Source organism: Vidua macroura, chromosome 2, assembly GCF_024509145.1.
Source record: "Vidua macroura isolate BioBank_ID:100142 chromosome 2, ASM2450914v1, whole genome shotgun sequence".
Lineage (NCBI taxonomy): Eukaryota > Metazoa > Chordata > Aves > Passeriformes > Viduidae > Vidua > Vidua macroura.
Window position 1 is genome coordinate 79,346,183 of NC_071572.1, and position 16,191 is coordinate 79,362,373.

The window sequence follows — 16,191 nt, forward strand, 5'->3', positions numbered from 1 at the left end:
AAGAAAGGAGTCCAGATAGGAATGGGTCATCTCACATTATAAGAATGCATAAAAGTAATCACAGAATCTTAGAAATGTTGATTGGAAAGAACCTCTATAAATGACCTCATCCAAATTTCACTGAAAGCAGGAGAAATGAGAGGTGAATTAGCATGCAGCTGGACACCTCTCTTTGCAGAAGAAATGGTTTGGGTTTAAAGTAATGCCTGGTGAAATATCACTGCAGCTAAAACAGAAGGAAATATGGGAAGCACAACTGAGAGTTTAAAACTTGGGAAAGTTCTGAATGTTGCTCCCTGTTCTTCCATTGATCTAATTAAGATGTGAAGGAAGTTGATTTGGCCTCTGCTGATTAAAGCTGGGAGTGTTGCCAGGGGCCAGGATGGTAGATGTACTTCTGTCACAGGGGTAGGGTATCACCTTTTATGCCTCCATTTCTAAATAAGTTCAGGAAGAGTTTGTGAGACTCTAAGGTCAAGATCCTTGTGATAATTGGGTGCCAGCCCCTTGGCTTTTGACAGGAATTAAGTACCTCCTAAGGATCTACCTGTGCAGAATTTCTTTTTCTCCAGTGCTTCCTTTATTCAGCCTATGCCTTATTTCCTCCTTTGCTTTACTTTACTTCTCCAATATGCATATGTGCCTTCTCTGCTGTTCCTGGCTCTTACTTAAAATTCACTGTTAGACCCCAGGTCAGTTGATGTGGTTGGTTTGGGTAAGGAAGTTAGGAGGGCTCTCCTAGAGAGAATCACAGACAAGAATAGGGATATGTGTCCATAACCTGTTATATATATGGACATACAAACAAACAGGCCACTGAACTCTGCACTTACCTGGTAGATTAGTAATACTCCCACTCTTAATTCTGAAACTTTGGTGACTATAGGCCTTGGGTGATGGTGGGTGGGTGGGAGAAGCGGAATGTCTGTTTAAGGCTATAAACTGCATTTGAAAGTGTCAAAAATGTTTGTGATGCAGAGTCTATTTGCCTTATATAGAAAATTCATGTTGTCACATCCCTGAAAGTTCTTATGCAAGAGTAAGAAGTCAAACAGGTCTTTGAATGCTGCAGTAAATAATATGACTTGTTGTCAATACCCTAATAAGTTAAATCTAGCTAATCTATTTTAAGCATTTCCTTATTAAGAAGGCTCTAAGTCCTTGAATTAATTGCAACTAAAATTAAAATAAGGCAAGAAAAGGGACCAGATTCTGCTTTTATTTTCCTGCATAATTTATTCCTCTAGTTAGATGATGAGAAGCTGATGCAGAGACACAGACTGATACTGTGCTGTAGTGAAATACCTCCATGTTAGTAATTCCAGATTTGGCTAAACCTTGTAAATGACTGATTTAAAGACCAAGGCACAGCACTTAATAAGACTCTATTCCTTCCTGGAGTTTAGCTGCAGAAATTATGGCTAGGACTTTTTGTTGAGTTGCTTTTCTCAAACATCAGTCAGACTTGGTATCTAAAGAAATGTGGTTATTTGGTCTGAACATATTGATGTCTTTTTAAGTGGCACAAAGCCCTGTCTTCTCTTGCTTTTCCTATCATAAAATAGCTCCACAAAGCATCAAATGAGTATTAAGTATAACGCTACATGTGATCCCCTGGTATCTGTTGGATTTTAGTTGAATTTAGGGAACAAAATTTACCAAACAGGACTACTGCAGTAATGAATTAGGTAGCTCTTTTGAATACAAGTGACAGCTTGCAAAACTGATAAATTAGAGTAAACACAACATTTCATTGGTGTTCCTTAGGTATTATATTATCTTCTGCATGTGAATAAAAGTTCTGATAATCTTCATTCACCAGCTGCAAAGCAAAATTCGTTTTCATGTTGTGACTAATATGGAAAGGTTTCTTTTCATTCAAAAAGACTGCTGTGTATTGCAAAGAATAAGAAAATAATGAAGCTGTAGCAGGACAAAAGAGAAGGTGCTGAGAACTGGAAAGAGCTGAATGCTTTTTGAACTTGTAACTCTTCAAATTACATTTTCTGTGTGAACTTTTGAAAATGAAATGGATTTCTCCCCTTTATAATAGTGTGCTTGAACCTATGGTGTGCAAGTAGAATAATTCTATGTCCGACACATGATTATATAATCATACTTAAAGTTGCAGTGACATTCCCAAAAGAAGACGACCTTAGAAGTTAATATTTATGGTTTAACAGGTGAGATCCCAAAAGAAGAGCAAAGCACTTTATTTTTTTCAATGTGTTTTCACTAACGCTAAAAATATGAGCTATAATTAAGCACTCTAAATATGAGCAGAGATGCCTGAGCTCAACAGATTTTCAGTTTGAAACAACCACCCTCCAGGTGGTGGTGACCTTCTGGCAGTGTTTGCTATCAACTACAGCTGTTTTCATCCCTTCTTTGGCTGTAGATACCCCACTCTGCTTGCCTGCAGAGATGATACAAACAACCATTTAGCAGCTTGCTCTGAGCTACCACTTGACCCCTACGGAGGGTGCAGACTGCTTAGAGACACATTGACTTGCTGCTATTCCCTGCTCCTAAGTACACTGTTGTGCTCAGCTGCTGTCTACACAGATCAGGTTCAGGTGCAATCCCACAAAGGAAAATACACTTCAGAACAGATGCACTTTGGAAAACTGCCAAGTGGAAAAGGCTCGGAATTATTATAAGGAGCGCTTTAACTGTTGCTATATTTATTTTTTTTTTTTTTTTGTTCTAAATATCTGCATTTAAGAAAATCATTTGTAAATGTATTGAGACCTTCTAGTCACTAGGCTTAGGGAAAAATTATATTGAGCTGTTCAATATTTGTGCTGGGAATGCCTCTGGAAATGGGCTGCCCATATCTGTCATATACATTGTGTGGGTCAAAATAAGGGAGCTTGTCCCATGGGTCTTGGTGACAATTCTTTCCTTCTTCTTGCCTCGATGCAGATGAGCATTGAAGAGAGATCTCTGTTTAGGCTACCCAGCTATTTCAATCTACAATTCAATCTTTCAATCTTTTGAGACTTTAGGAACAAAGCCAAAACCCTTCAGGTACCAAGAGAGGCTTTGGCTTACCTAGAAACAAGATATCTGTACTGTTCTTCAAACTCTTCTGAAAACCTCATATGAGTAGTATAGAGTAGTGACTGGGAGGTCTTCAACAGGCATGAAGGGAGAAATATGAAACTGGGGAAATATTTTTAGTTTGGATTAACCTTCTCTTGAATTCAGTTGAGGTTTTTGTTGGATTACAAAGTTTGATACAAACTTCTCAATGAGATGCTTTAAGTCTGGGTTTTCTTCTTGGAATTTCTTTCCTGGAATGTTTTTCTTGTATATATGAAAGAAAAGCATGGATAACAGCAATGAAATTAGAAAATACCTGGAGTAGTTCTTGTGTGTGGGTGGTTTGTTTGGCTGTGTTTTGTTTTCCTGGCTTGAGGAACTGTACATTTGTACTTTTATCTTGGAACTGTACATTTCTTCTTTTAACTTGAAAAGAAAAATTCTAAAAACCAAAAACAACTTCAATTTGTGCTCTGCTGTTTCACTTTCTAAAGATGCAGTGTTCTGTTTTCAAAATAAAAAGCTCCTCTTCTCTAGAAAATTTTACAGTGTAGTTGAAAATCCAAGAAATTCATAACATAGTCCTATCTTCATCTATGATGGCATAGTAGCCTATCTTTCTGTGCACCCACTTGATTTTTCGAAGGCTTCAATTGGATACTCCAAAGCTGTAGTGCCATTGATTGTCATTCAGCCTCCTGTGAGTAAAACCATATTTGTTGTTATTGTATCCTTCAGGCTGACTGAGCTAAGCAATGATGTGTGGCTGTTTACTCTTACCTTCATAAAATGTTAACCCTTGACTCAAGGAGACAATAGAGCTCTGATTTCTTCTATTCCTGGCCCTGCCACAGGTTTCAGTGTATGACCCATTACTAAATCTACGGGCATATTGCAATATTGCATTATTTAATGCCACTACCTAGTCCTATTTTGGCACCACGATTGATGCTTGCAGGTGATTCACTTTTACGTTGGTTTCACCAAAAGCTGCAGCAGTATTGCCATTGTGTGGGCACCCATATGGGATTGTATTAAGCAAGTACTCAACTGCAGAAATATTCTTTCAGTCCAGTCAGTGACGGAGGCAGAAACAAAGCAAACAGAGGGCTAAAGGAGGTACCTTTTCCCACCAAGCTTCTATGCTTGAGCATATCCACTACTAAAAGTATTGCTGATTATCCCTTTAAGGGAAAAATGTTAATATACAAGATCTAATTACCTCTGTCTAAGCTGATACGCCTACAGCACTTTTTACATAACCCAAACACTTGAGTTCCAATTATACAATTATATTATAACATATATTAAGTGCTATTCCTTTAGGGAGGAGACTTACACTGAAGATTTTAACTGAACTCCTTTCTCAATATGGACATCTATAGGGTAGGGTCTCATTTAATTACAGTGCCAAAAACTTGAATGGTTTTAGTTCCTTTCCCCTTCAATAAATGAGCTGGCTCTTCAGAAAGTCCATTTACCATGTCTTCAGCACTGACAGCAGTCTCTGTATGCGTATATCAAACACAGGCTTTGAAGCTCATGTTCCTGGGGTCACCAGTGGCCCATGACTGCAATTAGATCAATAATGATCTCTCCATACTCAGTGTGAGTATCCTCTGCTTTGCAAACAGCCTATGGCAAGGTCCAGGTCTCTCAAGAAAGCAGCATGTTCAAATGGGGAGGAAGGGCTGCTGCTTATTTAAATAGGATGTCTTGCCCTAAAGGTTGATAGCACAAAAAGTTGAGTGTCCCTTTACTGAAAAGGCAAAGGGCTTCAACGACCATTCTTCTTTTCTGATAACTTCATGCAGCTTCTATAAGAGACAAAAGCCCTTGTCCAGATGACTTGTTGACAAAGGCTGTTTCAGTAACTGCACTTTCAGTTGTTAATGAGGTTTGTAGGTCAGCTCTTCTGAAAACCCAGAGCCTAAGTTTAGAGTAAGGAGTCTGAGTGTATTCCTATGCTCAGAGCTAACTCAAGTTTTCAGAACATCCAGGAGAAGTTTGGACTTGACCTGAAAGAGCACAGGAGAAGAAAAGAGATGAAGCAAGAAATTATGAGTTTGGGGGCAACCCTGGTGAGCAAGGCTGGGGACTGCTTGTGCACCCCATAGTGGATTAATAAATATATGTGGGGTGATGGCAACTGCTGGAGGGGAGGAGTCAGGTCCCAGAAGTGTTCTGCTTCTTTCCATACCTCAGCATCAGCCTATGCCAGAGCTGGCACAGCCTGCAGTTCAATGGCAGATTTTGTGCTGAGTTCATAGCTGCCATAGAGGTTACCTTACCAGCAGCTGAACCACCTGGCTAACACTGATGCAGTGTTTTCCATACTACACTGTAGCCATTTCTGCACAGTGAGTCAGGTTTAAAATATCCCCTGCTTAGACAACCAACTTTTGGAAATGTTGAATAAAATTATCACATTGGGCTGTACCCATCAGAAAAACAGAGTGCCTGCCCAAAGAAAATGTGAACATACTTAATTACAAGGCAAAACTGAATCATTGCGATATTGTACTTGTGTTATTTTGATTATACAAACCCAAAAAATCTGGAGGTAAAGTTCCCATGGCAACCTTAACTCTGTTGCCTGTATGCGCTGTGTGTGTATGTTTGTGTAAAACTGGAACACGCATTATCCTGGTCAGAGTGTTTAGGACTTGCTGGTCAGGAAGATGTTAATCAGACCAGAGACATCATCTTAAAAGTGATTTAATTTTGCTATTTCTCTAGCAAAGTGTTAAAACATAAAGGAGATTTTTAATTTCTGTCCAGTCTGATAAGTATTCCTGATAAAACATAATGCCTGAACCTTGTCATAAATGTGATCTATCACTGCTCAACTTTAGCTGTGATTGTGACAGATGTCCTGCAGCCATGAATCTGAAGAGTAAGATGACATTGCCATCCTTTTTTTTTTTGAGCGAGCTCACTAGTATCAAACATTTGGTTACACATTGCACTCGGATGCTGACACTTAACACTGCAGAGCTAATTTCACCCATAAAGTTTTTTTCAAGAAGGTTAGACACTGTTTGCCTGTCCATCAAGGATTATGGAGGGTGCAGGGGTCTGGTGACTTAGTGGCACTGTCCCCATGATGTCCTGACCTGGAGTAACTGTCAGGTGGTACCCTAAAATATCACCTGAGGGAATGGCATTTTCAGGAGGGATTCCCATGAAACACTCTTAGTCTTCTCCTGCCTCACTCCTGTTCAGATTTTCCAAAATGTCCCCATCAGCCATCACTCTCTTAGAGAGCAAGGTAGCCTGATGATCAGGGGAGGGAGGTGTTAACTGCTGGTGTGGGGAGAGACCAACAGCTGTAAGAAATTTCATCTGTTTTTTTGCAGGAAGGGTGAATAAGGGGAAGTTTTGTGATTAAAAAAACCCACCACATATTATATCCTTGTGAAACATGTCTGGATGTGAAGGCATTAAAGGGTACTATTCATTTTTATGACTATCATGAGATTCCGTCAATGGCATGTTCCTGGTAGTGAGCTTTACAGGTATTATGTAAAGTACTTTTCAAAACTACAGGTCATTTTTTTTTTCCCCTGTGCTTGCCTTCAGCTTTATTTTCAGTGACATAATTCTTCAGGGTAGTGGCTTAGAAAGAGGATTAATATTTTATAGGAAGAACTGAAGGTGTAAAACTTCAGTGTAAACACTGAAGGTGTAAAACAAATAAATACACATCCTTGTATCTACTGAATATGACCATATTCTTGCTGAACTGCTATGTAGAGTCAAAAGAGGCATTATACATACATAGCATAAGCATGATGTGTGTATAAATATATTCTGAGCAGACACACAGAATAAGAGAAAGATTTGCAAGTTTCTAAAGTACCCAAGATATAAACCTATGGACAGAAATTAGCATTCGCTATGTTGAAGAGCTGTGAGTATATAAAGCAGATTTAAGTATTAACTCACTAAGAATTCCTCTAAAGAGTGGAGAAATATGAAGAAAGAAACCTCAGAAAAATTCTACCCTGTTGTCATTGGGGGTGTGGGATTAAATGTTAGCACAATTCCATTAGGAAATATCTTCAGATGGTAAATTGCCTTTAAATATAGGAAAACTGGACATACTGAAGTAGAGCAATTATTTCTGTGCTTTAAGTACACATTGTTTTCCTGTGAGTCATGAGGTCAAATAATATTTAGCCTCTAATACTTAGCATCCTGCCAAAATTAAAAAGCATGGAGATTTCCTGCCAACATAATTCTGAACTGGTATTTTTATTTCTTTGGATGTAGCACAAAAGCAAAAATGTATATTTATGCCCCTGAAGGCACTTGAAAATACAGCACAATTATAATCCCCAGATGTCTTTCATCACAATTACTTTTGTTTGTAGTTAAATTTCCTGTATTTTTTTAGAAGAAAAGGTTTGAAATTAAACCTTAAAATCAGGTAGGATATATTTGCAATAAGCCTAATGACAAACCTTTTTTAGATTAGTCCTCTCTGATAGAATCAATGGATGGATACCTCTGTGCTCATGTCAGTAAGATAGTCTCTGGGTCAGGGGAGGTGACATCAGGTTTCTGTGGTTATTCCCAGCTAGATGAAACCAGGCATAAAAGAGCCCTCTTGCAAGTGCTGTCAGAAGAAAGAGATTGCTGAACGGGTTTCAGAGAAGGAACAGAGAAAATACACAGAGGAGGAGAGTGAAACACTTCAAAGCCTGCCTCACCAAGGCTAGAATTCTCCAGGAAGGTGGAGGATAGCGAAAGTGACACCACTCTAGTTTTACAAGCTGTGAATGCCAGTAAAGTGCAGATCCTTTTCTAACAATTGCTGGGTTGAAATCCTCAATATCTTTGATAGTTTTTGTGGTCCCAGCCAAAATGACTGTAAAACTGAAGCAAAGAAGGATGAGGAATTCTCTCTGCCCCACAGGCATGGAATATGAATAATGGCTTATAGTCAGAGATACTAAAGGCTGTAGAAGCTGTGAGTGATGTTTCTGGGGTTGAGTCTCTGGTGAGCAATCCCATTGGTTCCATGCACATAGAGACATGGGTGCGCTCTGCTGTGCTCCCCGCAGGGCTGATCCTCAGCGTGCGCCACAAACACACGCTGACTCTGTCTTCTGTGTTACAGACACCCCTCCTTTGTTTTCTGCCAGTCATTTAGCTGGAGCTCTTCCAAGAGCATATCAAGCCTGCTTAGCTTTCCTGTGGCACAAAATAGTGGAGGAGGGATTGAGCGTGCCCAAGTCACATCCCTACACCACTCTTGTGACAGCAAGGGTAAACAAAGCTCAGGAACATCACTAAGAATTCTGAAAGGAACGATGTAAGAATTTGATAAACAAAAGGAAGAACCAAATTTGGACTCAGAGTAGTGGGTGGACAATTATGTCCTAATTGAAATCCTTCACACTGTAAGGGAAAAGAGCTGTGTATGGCATCACAACTCTGACTGCAGCAAAAAGCATGTGGCATTTGAGGAGCAGAGTTAGTTAACAGAAGCCAACCCACTGGGTGTCACTAAAGGAAAGATGTGAGAAGGAAGATGGATTATATCACTTTGCAAATGTTGGCAAGAGCCACAATGTGTGTTTCTCAGATTAATCCTCACAGGAACAGTGAGCAGCAGTTCATTTGGAGATTAATACACTATTGAACTGGAAGTAAATGGGTCAGTTATGAAGTTGAACATGGTACATACACTATTACATTGCCAAAAATAGTAGTTTTCACTGCTAGCCTTGAATACTGCTAGTAAATTTACTAGTGGTATTAACAGGATTCAGTGCTGCACTTATTGCAGTTATACAGGCATGGACACATCAGTATGTAAAAGCTAAACAGGGAGAGGGGTCTCTGAAGAGCAGAGTTGAGTTAGGAATCCCCACACTAAACAAATGTTCAACTAGCTAGATGATCAGCACATGGGAAGACACTTGAAACTGTACTAAGGACAATTTATTTCTTTTACTAGTGGAAAATATGGGACATCCTTTTCCTCATCAAGATGACTGCTAAAAATGGAGGAAGCAGAGTGAAGGTTGGAAAAATATCCTCCAAGGATAACAAACCTACCAAGACACAGACATTTGTCACCATTTTAAATGGCATCCCATACATCCCCCAGTATGTCTGTGGTTGATATGTCACCACACCTGGAGGAAACCCATTACTTTCTCTAGTGACAGCTGAGGGCCAGGCAGGTTTCTCTGGTACTAAAATAGCATAAACACCATAATCTCAGCTGATGAGCATGGTTATAGTCTCCAGAGGCATCAGGAGACATGTGGAGACCAACCAGTCTCCCATTCACACGTTTCAGTAAATTATCCTTTTCCTAAGGACTGTCAGAGCAAGCACAGTTATTAGCTTTGGTAAGAACAAAAAGAAGAAGAACATATTCCAGTCAAAATTTGTGCTAGATAAATTTTATGAGCTTGATATATCAATAGATACTTTAGAAAAACATTACATTCATGTTTTTTCCACCCCTGGAATATTTTTTTTCTTATTATTATCATTTGAGTTGTGCTGGACAACCAAAATCATTCCCCGGGAAGCACATCTGTGACATCTTCACAGGCAGTAGGACCAAGAAAAATTAGAGAAAGCTGTTACCAGATGCTCTCTGGAACAAAGTTGGGTGCTGGGTCAAAGCTGAACTAGTTCTATGATATATTTGCTTTTTGGGGGTACTGGTACTTCATCTCATTGATCTGTGTTGACACCTGTGTCTCAATGCACATGGTTTCTTTGAGGGTAGAGCAACAGAGGAACATTAATGTTTTAGTCTTACTACAGAGTTTGGGAAGCTGAGAGAATTAGAGGATCTTATTTCACTTATTATGTCCGTAATTGAAATGCTAAATTTCTTTCAATCCTCTTATTCTACTCTGTGAAGCCTGAAAGTCTTTGGCAGTACAGGTGATAAGGACCAAACTGTTGACTGTAATAAAGAAGACTTTAGATTGTAGGTGCAAATAGCTCATGCCCCTATTCCTGGGAAATCAATTTAAGCTAGTACTGAACACAAACTGATGCTTTCGGAAAGCCTCACTTTTTCACAAATAAAACTTTTTTGTTGTTTGTGAAATTTATGAGACTCACAAACTGCATATAAATCTGCAAGAAAGCTGCTGTTTGTAGACAAAAACATTCATACAATTGACAAAACTTTAGTAGAAAAAATTGTCCTGAGCCTAAATTTGTTTCCTAATAACTGGAATTTAATAACCAGTCTAGTCTCAAAGGAGACATGCACAGAGGCTGCCAGAGCAGATACAAGGTAAGACACTAGAAAATTACTACATTTGGCAATGGCACGTATTTAACGCTTATTGCCAATTTTGGAAAAAGTATCTGGAGCACATAGGACTTGAACATTACAATCATTTCCAAAATGTGACAGAAAAAATATAATAAAATGAAGGTCATTTAGAGGGACCAACCCATGAGAGCAGGCGCAAAACACATTGAATTTGCTTCAGTATCAGTGACTGATGTCTTGCAGAATATACCATCTTATAATATGCAAAAGAGACTCATGATGGTTGTTAGGGGAGAAAAAAAATGGCTCTCCAGAAAAAGCCCCAGGCCTTTATTTGTTTACATTTTCAGGACAAAGAAAAGCCCTACAATCCCATATGTTTGTGCTTGATATTAGTCTATATCAGAAAAAGTTTCTGTGAAGGAGGAGCTCACGTGTGTCATCCATTTCTGTGGTAATAGTACAAATGGCTGAGTAACAGCTGAGAATGGACCATAGTTTACTGAGCGTGTGTTTAAGTACTTTGCAATGAAGATTAGTTGTAATCATGTAATCTCTTATCCCCATAATTCCCTGTCTAAATGGCTGGTCAAAACAACATACAAAACCCCTTCAGAACGACCACTGCTCTGTAGTCTCCACTTTTAAATTCCAGTGTGCCTCCAGTGAAGTGGTTGTCGCTGATAGCTCTGATTAAGAGAAACCTGTGAACACGTGGCTTTGCATTGCCAGCAACCACCCCTAAAATCATGGGGCATTTTCAAATGGGAAAAGAAAAATACATAATTGATATAATTTGAATTCCTGGGTACTTGTACATTAAAGTAATGGTATTGTACACCTCTGGTAGGAGAAAGTGGCTTTGTCTACACTGTGGAACAGAAGGTGCTTACTCATGTCCGCACTACATGAGTCTGGCTCTTAGAGCAGTTTTTTCCTGGAAGGAGCCAGCTGGAATTACACAGAACAGTGAGGACTTTGTGTAATATGTAACATCTAACAGTGAGGATGATGAGGCTGCAGGCTTGAGCATGTTCCTCAGCCTCCTTTTTTTGGGTGAGTCAGCCATTTCCAGAAGTAGTAGTGCTACAGCATTGCAGCTGGTCTAACCAACCAGAACAGGGTGCAGCTTGAACAGGGAGCACAAAAAAACCCCTGTGTTTGCATCCATTTGACAGCAGCACTAAGGATGTTTCAGTTGAGATGTGTTGGACAGAAGCTATGGCTCTGGAAATCTCCAAACAACCTCTAGTAAGGAGGTGACCAAAAGTATGTTAGCTTACACATGTGATGTTTTCTGATCATTAATATTTGGATTGGGATGAAAGGTGTGTTTTGGGGACTGTTACTTTAATGGCTGAATTTCCCAGACAATAGAGCAATTTCATTTCTAATCCTCTCAGTAGGTATCAGACAAGAGATAAAAACTCTTAGAAGATCCCTGGGAAACAAATAGCCCTGAATGCCACATGAGCATCAGTGGACTGATTTAATTTTATCCATTTCATGAATGAAGTATAGTACTAGGATTAAAGAGAAGTGGTTTTGCAATAGTCATATTTTTTTCCTATGGAAAGAACTAGTTGGAAAAAGAGGTGGTTTCTGCAATGAAGGTATAGAAAGCATGATTTTCTAGAGCAACAGTGAAAAGTAGTAGGTTAGCAACAGTATAAGTTTATAATTGGTAACCCACATGAAGGCCTGACATCTCTTTTCTAATACAGCTCTTTCATTTGGTTCCTCATCTTTCTTTTCTATTATTTGTTCTCCTAATAATCCTTTCCCTTCAGTTCATCCAAGAGAGTATCAAGCAGATACTGGTATTACAGAGTAGCTAACCAGAATCATCCTTGATGCATCTAAGCAGGAACACATATATATTATGGTCTAGGTCTGCTCTGAACTCCAGAGGCTTCCTTGAATCCAGTGATACTCTTTTCCACAGTTCCTCACAAATCTTTTGTTGTTACAGAAGCAATTGGATTAACAGGAGACAGCAGCAGTGATTTTCTTCTGGGTTTGATCCCAATGTAGATTTCTATCTTCTGCCAGTTGCAGTCATTCTTTTGAACCCTTCTTTGTCTGTGCCTCTGTGCATCACTGTGAGTTTAAAAGTTCCAGTTTCATTCTGTGTCACAAGTGTTTGTGTCAGTTAAGTATAATAATAATACATGGTAGCAAGTGTAGAAGCTTTCACAGCTTTCATAGCTGTCACTTAATAAAGTCACTTTTTGATGGATTAGGAGATGAAGCCAGAACTGGTTGAGGTACAAACAAAGAAGTTGCTGCCTATTTTCCTGGACCTCTGGGACTTTGCTTTTGCTTAAGTCCAAGAGGGCATGAGATGTGGAGGCAGAGCATGACTGCAGAAACCCTAAATGCAGTACATCATCCCATTGCCCACATCTAGATCAAGAATTGGAAGGAGAGACAATTTCTAACATGTTTATTATGTAAAACATGCACAAACTGAGGCACTGGCTACACTGGCATAATTATCCACTATGAGAATGGATACCCTGGTGCTGAATGTGATTAACCTGCAAGCAGAGCCAAGAACTATTCTTGTTTCAGAAAGCCTATGTTCAACCTGCCTGCCTATGAAACTGTGCTCAGTGCTGCTGTAATTGCACTCATTGCTGGCACACATTGTTAATAACAAGTATTTTTGCTGCTGTAGACAAGGGTAAAATGTAAGGATGTTGCAGTGAGCCAAAGCTGGAAAGCCCTCACTTAGCTTGTATGCTCAGGATTTAAGCTGCTAGAGAAACTATATGTCTCTGGCTATTTATTATTACATACAACATGTTCTTGGAAACCACTCCACATTTAACAGCATTTAAACCCATCTGCTGCTCCTGAATTTTCATTTCATTCACAAGCCTGGTTTAAAAGTATTTTTGGACTGATCTCCAATGTGCTATCAGCTGTTCATTATTCTGTTGTAAATTAATAAAAAGAATTACTCAAATTTTAAAAGAAAATTGTAGCCTCCTATATATTTTTGAGCTTTTCATTGAAACTTGCTTTTCTACCATTGTCTGACATAAATTAAGTTTTTACTTTAATAGCAATTATTCACCATGGAATTTCATCCCCTCATGCTCAATTCTGTGTAATTCATCTATAGTAGTCATATCACTGGCATGAGAAACAGACTTGACCTTAGCACCGTGATCACAGATACTGTTCAGTATACTGAAGTTCCTGTGAGTGCAACAATTTTTTGTGGCTATATTTAAAAATACTGTCACCATTTTCTTTGCACATTTCTTCTCCCTATGCTCATATTTCATTGCCGTTACTTTGCATAGCAGTACTTCAATGCCCTCTACATATGATTAGCAGGAACTATGTAGATTTTAATGAGATCTCTTTTTGAAGACTTTTTTTAAGCAGAAAACTTGATTATACTAATTTTTTATTGCTGTGGCTGACTTTATAACACTGCGTGATGTTCTTGTATGAAGGTAGTATTTGTTGGACCATGGGACTTCCCGGTATTAAACAGGCACAATTTTTTTTTCCATGGCAATAAACTGATCCTTCCTAATCTACAGATTAACAAGGCTTTCCAGACTATAAGAGTATTTAAGTCCTTCTAATATTGCTGTATTTCAACACTGAAGCTTGTTTGGCTCTAGGTCTCATATAAAACTTCTATTAGATTTTAGATTTTTGGATTTATGGTAGGTCTTATCATTTAGTAAACTTGATTTTTTTTTTTTTTTATTTTTAGTTAAAGAGAGGAGTTTTAGATTTTCTATGCAATAACCCCCCAATTTTTTAACTATATTTAATAATAGCTTATGTGAATAACAATATTTGTTAGAAAAGACTTCCTTTATATAAAAAAGGCTTTTTGGAGTGAAATTCAGTTGTCTAAGATAGGCATGTAATCCTATTTTAGATGTCCTGTAACATCTGAGGTGTGCATATGGCAGTCAGAAATGACAGAAGGAAACCCATTCCCTTTTGAAGAAGCAGCTGTAGACAAATCAATATCTTACTGCATCGGATGACTTGAGACAGCTCTGTTTGGGAAACTCAGTCTCACCTTTAGGGTTGCCACATTTGTAGCTCACATTTTGATGCTTATGAGGAATTCTGTTTTAGATGGTACCTTACTTGTATTTGAGTAGAGTTTATTCAAAAGATGTTTTTTATGAAGAGTACTGCGTTTCTACAACCACTACATCCACTAGCGGTATTGTAAAATCTTACCTTGTAAGCAAGTATGTATTTATTTTATTTTAACTTAGCACAGAGGAGTATGCCTTTTGCTTTTAGCTGGTTAGTAATCATCTGGTTTCAAATTAAAATTGCTGGAATTATGAGGGAATAAACCTCTCATGGAGCCAAAGTCTGTAGGATATGGAAAGGACTGGAGACTTTCCATGTTTCAGCACCCTAGCAGTTAAAGTTTTTTTTCATAGCAGCAAATTTGGAGTGATTTCCCTGGTTTCTCTCTCAGTTGGAAACAACTGATCACTATCCTTGTGTAATATCCTGTTTTCAGTCTTGCCTAGGTTGTGACATTCCTCTTCTGTAGATTTTTTTTGGCTTTTTCAGTGCTTGTCTTAAAACAAAATGCCCCAAAATGATACAGTTCTGCTGGTGTCTCATCAATGATTACAGCACAACAGTTATAACCCTTGACCTTATACACATCAGTTCTTTATATCTTGAATGAAGGCCATTTTGCAACAAAACCTCACTCTTGGCTCTTCCTTAGCTAATGATCTCAACAGAGGTGTTCCTTACTCTGTATTTTTGATTTTGATGTTTCCCCTGGCAGGGATGTGCTTACTGCTCTGTTTGCATTTCTTCTATCTGTGTTTACTGTACTGCATATTTCTTCTCAAAAGTCTGCAGAACCAAATACATGTACACAGAAGCTTGCTCTTGTCAAGTGGACTTGCCCATAAAATACCTTTTGGTTGTTCCTGGTGGGCTTGGTGCTGATATTAGGGAATCCACAGCTGCCCATTACACTGTAAAAGTTACTCTAGATTTTTTTAAATGTAAAAATTCTCTCTGTATAAGGTCAACTGAATATTCAGACATATGTTCATCCCACTTCACTGAGGTGGGAATGCACCCTCCAGAGTGACTCAGAGAATTTAAACCTGAAACCATTCTCAGTATTTTCCCATGTCTCAAAGGAGACTGCTCCTAGGTGACCCAGCTAAATGCCTGCAGACTGACAGTATCATTATAAGCCTCAATTCTTAAAAATATTGTTGTATGACAGCATTAATCTTTTTAAGCAGAGCCAGAAGTCCCTTTTCCTTAGACTATATCCTGAAAAGTGTTACACCCTGAGCTTTTTTACTATTATTAGCCATTCTTTATAGCAACAGAGTTTTGAGACTTCCCTGAAAGATTTAGCCTAGTGGTTTTATACTAGCTGTGTTTTATTCCTGATGTTAAAAAAAGACTTAATCTTTCAGGCGAGAGTGAAAAAGTGTTACCTCTTATACAAAAAAAGTAGTGGGTTAATATGCAAAGGTGGTCTACAAGAAGGCTGGAGAGGGACATTTTACAAGTCTGTCACTGTGTAGTCACAGAAGAAGGGGAAATAGCTTCAAACTGTCAGAAGGCAAGGTTTAGATATTAGAAAATAATTTCTTCACTTGAGAGTGGTGAGACACTGGCACATGTTGCCCAGGGAAGCTGTGGATGCCCCATTCCTGAAATTGTTTAAGTCCAGGTTGGATGGGCCTTTGAGGAACCTGGTCTAGTGGAAGGTGTCCCTGCCCATGGCAGGGGATGTTGGAACTAGGTGATCTTTATTTCCTTTCACACCTAAACTAATGTATGATTTTTATTCTTTTTAAAAAATTGTATTCTTTATTAAAATAGAAACAAAAAGCCTCTCAAGT

General features: G+C 38.7%; 1 protein-coding gene across 1 annotated transcript in view; it reads left to right on the plus strand.

The window, feature by feature from the left end:
- DLG2 (discs large MAGUK scaffold protein 2) overlaps positions 1–16,191 on the plus strand; it is a 985,470-nt gene that overhangs the window by 377,517 nt on the left and 591,762 nt on the right. The gene's annotated exons all lie outside the window — the stretch shown is intronic.